Source organism: Prionailurus viverrinus, chromosome E3, assembly GCF_022837055.1.
Source record: "Prionailurus viverrinus isolate Anna chromosome E3, UM_Priviv_1.0, whole genome shotgun sequence".
Lineage (NCBI taxonomy): Eukaryota > Metazoa > Chordata > Mammalia > Carnivora > Felidae > Prionailurus > Prionailurus viverrinus.
In genome coordinates, this window is record NC_062576.1 from 12,046,355 (window position 1) to 12,053,440 (window position 7,086).

At 40.0% G+C, this 7,086-nt stretch overlaps 1 long non-coding RNA gene across 2 annotated transcripts in view; it reads left to right on the forward strand.

Moving 5' to 3' along the window:
• Positions 1-7,064, forward strand: part of LOC125154357 (uncharacterized) — a 524,152-nt gene extending 517,088 nt beyond the window's left edge. For both annotated transcript variants that reach the window (XR_007147773.1, XR_007147774.1), the window contains exons 5-6: positions 5,065-6,255; positions 7,009-7,064. This is a non-coding gene — a long non-coding RNA (uncharacterized LOC125154357). The remainder of the gene's footprint in view (positions 1-5,064; positions 6,256-7,008) is intronic.
• The last annotated feature ends 22 nt before the right edge of the window (positions 7,065-7,086 follow it).

A 7,086-nucleotide genomic window follows, 5' to 3' on the forward strand; every position in this document is an offset into this window, starting at 1 on the left:
GGAGTGAGACCATTGTCTTGAATGACCATTAATGTCCTGAAGACTGAGGTAGTTGAAACTCCCTATCTTGGTACTATTGAATTTGTGGGTTTCCAGCTTCCTTCTTGACCTCCAAAGCCTTGGACTGAACTCTGTGCCTCATTCTGGATTGACATATTTTAATTAATTAATTAATTAATTATTATATTATATTATATATAATATATTATTATATATATACTATATATACTATATATAATATATATTATATATATACTATATATACTATATATTATATATAATGTATATAATATATATTATATATAATATATATTATATATTATAAATAATTAATTAATTATAATTAATATATAATAATATAATAATAATTAATTATTGTTATATTATATAATATATATAATATAATATATAATATATAATATATATAATAATATATAATATATATAATAATATATAATAATATATAATTATATATATAATTATATTATTATATTATATATAATATATTATATGTATTATATTATATTATATTATATTATATTATATTATATTATATTATATTATATGTTATAATTATATTATATATAATATATATACATTATATATAATTATATATATTATATATTATTATTATATTATTATAATATTATATGTTATATAATATAATTATATTATATTATAACCACTTTCCTGGATTGGTCTTGTCCTACTGAATCCACTTACTCCTGGTGGAAGGACAGGAAAAGCTCTCTCAGAGTTGCAAGAGCCAAATTAGCATCTCTTCTCTTCACCACTGCAGGCCAGTTTTTCTGTTTCTTGTAGGACTCATTGAGGGGGGGAGACAGCCATTTCTATGACTATGGAAATGACAGCTGAGTGCCAAGCTCTGCCAGTATTTCCTTAATGGAGGACCCAATGGGTCCCACATCATTCTCCAGAGAAGGGGAAACACGGAACAGTTAGATCCACAGTTTTGGGGTCAGAGCTTGGTCTGAGACCTGAATCTGTCACTCCTAGCCGAAGTGACAGAGAGAAATAATGTTCAGAAGAATGTAACACACGGATGGGACATCATATGTGTCAACAGATGATAGCCATGATCATTCTTAGTAGTTGTGTATGTAGTTAATAGTGGGGATGTTTGGAAAAAAATAAGAGAAGAAAAATGTTGAGAGGAGGGGGCCGGGGGGGTTCGTTAGGAGACTTCATATCCCAACTTTACAAGTTTGCCAGGAAGAAAATTACTAAAGCTACTCTCTCTCCAATTTTACTCATTTAGCTTCTTCACCACGTCCCCCTTCTGACCCTGGTTTTCAACAGAGTGACCTAACCTCCATCTGTGGTTCAATTGACAGAAACCGCAACTATCCCTTTAACTAACTGGACTGCTCATCAAATGGACTGTAGCTGATCTGTTCAATCAGAAGGCACAGTGGGAAAATGTTAGACTTGGACTTATTTCCATAACACTGGCAGACATTGCTGAAAGATCAGAACACTGGAAATGTCGAGCCACGCTTCCTCGTAAGATTTTCACGAGACCTCATTTTCTAAACTTGCCTCTCAGCCTCTTAAAGATTTATAAAGATGATTTAGTGCTTTGATGTGAAGATAAATATACCTGTGGTTTCGGAAATGTCAAAGATATTGCTTGAAAATGAAAATTTCAGGCTGTCAACTTCATGGTCTACATGGGGCCATGGAACCAGTTTGGTTGGTTCTTATCCTATTATTTTCAGCAAACCCAATCCACTTTCCATATATAAACAAAGTTAGCTGAGCCCTTCATCACACACACATATTTATTTATTCAGCAGCCATCTGAATGGCTTTAAAATTTCTTTCTTTATTTTGAGAGCGGGAGAGAGAGAGTGCAAGCAGGGGAGGGACAGAGATAGAGAGGGAGAGAGAGAATCCCAAGCAGGCTCCACGCTGTTAGCACAGAGCCTGAGGTGGGACTCGAGCTCACGAACCGCGAAATCAGGATCTGATTGGAAATCAAGAGTTGGATGCTTAACGGACTGAGCCACCCAGGCACCCCTATTCAGTAACCATCCTGATTGACATCCCTGATCGGTTTAGTCATACAACAATCAACACAATGATAAAGCTTTGTCTGCTCCAACTCTACAGTTCCCATGCTCACTGCCTCTGTAGTTTTGTGGAATCTTGTGTAGACTGGCACACCACTTCCCTTTTCTTTTCTTTTTGTAAGTTTATTTATTTATTTTGATAGCGAGCTCAAGTGGGGAGGGGCAGAGAGAGAGAAGGAGAGAGAGAATCCCAGGGAGGCTCTGCACTGTCAGCACAGAGCCCAACACAGGGCTCAAACTCAAGGACCGTGAGATCATGACCTGAGTGGAAATTAAGAATTGGAGACTTAACTGACTGAGCCACCCACATGTCCCAGCATATTATTTTTTCTTCTTCCTCCCCAAGTTATCTTCCTGTCAAAGCTATTTCTCTAAAATGCAAATATTAACATAGCACGCTCCCATGTAAATCACTTCGAAGTCTCCCAACTATCTATGAGAGCACCATGCCATAAACAACGATGATGAAAGTGTTCTGTAAATGAGCTTTTCAATATGGCACCCACTAGCCATGTGGAGCTATTGAGCCCATCAAGAGTGGCTGGTAAGAATGGGAAACTGAATTAATTTGTAAACATTTTAACTAAGTTAAATTGAATTTGAGATAGCCATATTTGGCTTGGGTTGTCCATACTGGATGGTACAGATCTAGGAGATGAAGTCCAAGTGGCTTAGCATGGCATACAAGGGCCTCCATCATTCGCTTCCTCACTACTTCTCCAGTCCCAGCCACAAGTGTTCCATGCCTTTCCTGTTCACTAGCGAGATCAGACACCCTGTAGCTCTCCAACTGTGCTTTGTGAGACAATGAGGCTATGACTGTGAACAAGCTATTCCCTTGGCCTTATTCTATGTGTCTATCTTTCCTGACCTTGCACAATTGCCATATTCTTTACGATCCTTTAATACAAACCTGAAATGTATTCCACCAAGGACTCTTTCTTGCCCAAGCCAGAAAACCAACGAGTTCTTTAGTTATTTTTACCTCCTGTATGTGGTGGTTATGTTACTGTGCTAATAACACTAAATTGTAATTACTTACCAAACTGTCGGGTTTCTTGGAAACAAATTCATGACTTAATTTGTCGGGGGGTTGGTTGGTTTCTCCAGCACCTCTCACATTATCTGGGGTAGAATGGTCACCTCATGGGTGTCTGTTTAATTAGATGTCGTTGAATTATTTAATTGACCTTATGTAAACAAAACCATTCGCTGTTCGACTTTTATTTTTCCCGATTCAGGGGTTATCCTTTGGAATCGGTTTTAAGTGAAACACTGACACATCTCATTTTCTTGGCAATAGAAAAGGGCTTGGGGATGGAGTGAGCTTGCTGAATTTACAAAAAAAGAAAACAAGAAAAAAGCAGCTGTAAGCTGTCTGTAAGTCCGATATCCAGTTCTTCTGGCCCACAGAGTGTGAGAATGGAAAGCCATTAAAAGTACAAAGCCTCTGTTTTCAAAACAAGACCTTATTCAGTTGGAAGATTGTGTCTCCTAGATCACTTGCCAAATTTTAGCTGTAAATGGGTGATGGGCATTGAGGAGGACACTTGTTGGGATGAGCACTGGGTGTGGTATAGAAGCCCATGTGACAACACATTACATTCATAAAAAAATAAAATAAAATACAGGCAGTGCCCGTGTTTCCATAAAATATATATAAGTTAGATCTGTCCTTTGCACAGTTTAAACTATTACAGCAATTTCTCTCTGTGGACGGAAGCAACTTCTAGCAAGTTCACTCACGTCAGTTACTAGACTCCGTGTGGGCATCCCTGAATTTTGACCTGGAAAACACCATGAATCACCCTGTCATTTTTTTTTATCCCCTAGCTCTCTTAAGCCTCGTATCCATATAGCCCTTCCCAGTTTACAAGGCGCATTTGTCTCTATTATCTCATTTGATTGTTGTAAGAATCTTTCAAAGTAGGCAGGGCAAAATCAGTTATTCTGTATTCATAAGAAAGGAAGAAGGGAACAGACGCGCCTCTTACCCAAGTTCTTCCAGCCGGCAGGTAAGGGGCCGAAATCTTTGCCCGCAAGCCCAGACCTATTTTCCCCACTCTCTGTACCCCCAGCCAAACTCCGCTGGGACCAGGAGCTTACAGCCCGCGGTAGAAGTCTTCCCCCGATAGTGGCCTCTACGTGAGACCGTGTTCTCACCATGTCATCCTGCTGTTTCCTCTCTGGAATGTTGCTTCTAGTAAATGAGGGGGAAAATTGCCAGCGACAGCTTGATAACTACCCCCAACCACGGTGGACAGGGGTTACCTTCAGTCACAAGTTGGGAAGTGGTCTCCACGGAAACCCAGAAGTGGAGCGATTTCTCAAATGCGTCTCAACAGCAAGAGCTCGGTTATAAACTTTGTCAAAAGGCTAGAGTTACACCTCAGGAGAGGGGAGAAAGGGCTCCATATATACATATATATATGTATACATATATAATATATAATATATGTTGTATGTTATATATAAAATCGTCTTACCTATATAAACATACATAAACATAGAATAAATATATTTATATTTTTATATTTTATATTTATATATTTATATATATATTTATATTTATATATTTTATAAATATATATATTTATATATTATAGATACACGTAAGTTGTCGTTTGGTCATTGAGATACGCCATATTGTATATTGTATACGATATGTCTTTTGAATCTCATTTGATGCAATAATGCTTCCTCTTTACCTGTTTACCGTCTCCTGAATTCAGGAATTTTGGTAGTACTACCCAGGTGAGAGCGTGTTATAACAAAAATCTCAGAAAAATTTCGTAACCAAACCTTCTTGCGTGGAATTCATGTTCAGATGGGGTCTACTTCGTGATAAATACGGCACTGTTTCAAATCTAGTTCATTATGAGGTTTCCTGGTATTTCACATGAACAGAGTAAGGGGTCCACCAAATGTGAAAGAAGTAATGTGTTGTTTTGTTTTGTTTTGTTTTTTCCAGGTGCCTTTCATAGGCACGAGAACTAAGGTACTCTCTCATTTCCGCCAAGTTGCTGGGATGAAAACATCTTGTCGCTCATTCAGTCTGTCTCAAATGCCACTAGCTTGCTCGGCAAACACGGACTTCTCTCTGCTTCTCTCTGGACCTTCTTCTCCTCTTGAGGAGCCCTCTTTTGATTGTTCCTGGGCTCTAAGACTCCTCGGATTAGTATTTTGCTCCACACAGGTTGAGTAGCAGGTAATGGGCTCGGTGTTCCCACTTCCAGTTAGATGTCCTGGCTGAACATAAATACAGAATAGGACAGAGATAAGTAAGGGTCAAAAATAAACTACAGTTAACTCTTACTCATTCATGGGAAAATATCTACAACTTGTGTTTAGTACTGAGCAGGAACCCTGCATCCTTTCTACTTCTGGACTGCTCACCTAAACCAGTTGTGGTGAATCTGAGCAGACGATATATTTTTAATTATGGATGACCAGTTGTTAAGAGTGTGTGCGTTGCTGTGTAACAAAGGGCCCCCGCGTTCAATGGCCTGAACCAACAATGCTTTATTATTTCCCACAATTTAGTGGCTCAGCTGGACATTTCACCTGCCCCATGCACTGCTGGCTGAAGTCACATATTCATTTGCATTAATTTAAGAGATTGACTGGGGCTAGAATGTCCATAGTAACCTCATTCACATGCTCATGTAGGAGTTGATAGGGGTCTCAGAGCTCATGTAGGTAGGTCACGTAGGAAGACTGCAATGTCTGGAGGTCAGCGGGCCCTCTCTCTCCATCAGGGTGGCTGGGACCTTACGAGGTGGTTCAAAAAAGTGAAAGATGAAGCTACCAAAACTCTTAAGAGTTCGAGTCAGAATTGCCAGAGCGTTACTTCCGCTGCCTTCTGCTGATTAAAACAAATCAAAGCCTAGCCAAGCTTCAAGAGGCAGAATCCACCTGTCAACGGGAAGAGTTCCATGTGCATACAAAAGTGGAACATAAGAAGAGTCATTTGTGACCATATTTGGAGACAACCTCCCAGCCTGCCCTGTAGCCACAGCGATTTATGTGCCTCCCATGTGCAAATATTATCTGCCCAACCCAAAGATCTTCAGTGTCATTCCAACAGTGCCTCAGGCTGAGACCCAAAGCCAGGATTTAAAGCCGGGTCTGGCTGTGGCTAGATGTGGATGAAACTACTCAGGTAAGTTTCCTCTTGCTTTGGAAACCAAAACACTAACACCACCACCAAAAACAAGCCCAGCCAAGTGCCTCGCCTCACACAAATACGCCCAACGTAAACAGCGAGACAAGAACAGAATAACCATAACAGACACACCTGTTCGTGAAGTCAGGCACATATAGTGAGCTCCCCAGCCCTGGGGATGGGAAATGCCCCTTGGTTAGGGTCCAGTTCTGCGTCTGAGAGTGGTTCCCTACTCCACAACTTTCCTCCGCTCTGGGCTCTATGCTCAGGGTCATTCTGTCTTTTGCATAAATAAAGGGCTCACGCTTACAGCTAAGTAGCTTTCTCATCCTATTTTAGGCCAATATGTAGGGTTGGGCACCCAGAGGACTCTTGCTACTTTGCACTTAAAAAAAAATTTTTTTTACTGTTTTTTAATTTATTTTTGAAGGAGAGAGAGAGAGAGAGACAGAGCATGAGTGGGGAAGGGGTAGAGAGAGAGGGAGACACAGAATCCGAAGCAGGTTCCAGGAGGCTCTGAGCTGGCAGCACAGAACCCGACGTGGGGCACGAACCCATGAGCTGTGAGATCATGACCTGAGCCCAAGTCAGATGCTCAACCGACTGAGCCACCCAGGTGCCCCTACTCTGCACTTTTTATTTGAGTCCAGTTCAGGAGTCTTTCGCTAGTACAATCATTATTAAACCTTGTGGGTTTTCTTTTCTTTTCTTTTTTTCCAAATTTTTTAATTTTTATGTATTTATTTTCAGAGAGACACACAGCGCAAGTCGGGGAGGGGCAGAGACAGAGGCGAGAGAGAAGCCCAGGCGGGCTCCATGCTGTCAGCA